This window comes from Apteryx rowi, unplaced genomic scaffold (genome assembly GCF_003343035.1).
Source record: "Apteryx rowi isolate R43461 unplaced genomic scaffold, aptRow1 scaffold_16, whole genome shotgun sequence".
In the NCBI taxonomy this organism is placed as follows: domain Eukaryota; kingdom Metazoa; phylum Chordata; class Aves; order Apterygiformes; family Apterygidae; genus Apteryx; species Apteryx rowi.
Window position 1 is genome coordinate 3,763,147 of NW_020447863.1, and position 319 is coordinate 3,763,465.

Here is a 319-nt window from a genome sequence, read left to right on the forward strand (position 1 = left end):
TGCCCCGACCTGCCTTTCCACAGGCCTTCAGCTAGGAAGGGCTGGCCCACCGCCTGCCCCGGAAGGCAACGGCAGTGCGGGTGGAGCTGCCTCCTTTGGAGTYGGGGGGCTGTAGCTGCTGCTGTTGGGCAGCTCACTCCTGCAATGAGCTGCACGCAGGCCTCAGCCCACCCACCATGGGACGGTGAATGGCCCCGGGGCCCTGTGCAGCGGCACAAGGGGTGAACATGGCCCTGTCCCGTGGCGGCTGGGCTGGGCGCGAAGGGGCCCCGCGGTGCCCGTTAGCCCTGACGGACGTCGCTGGGCGGGAAAGAGCCCC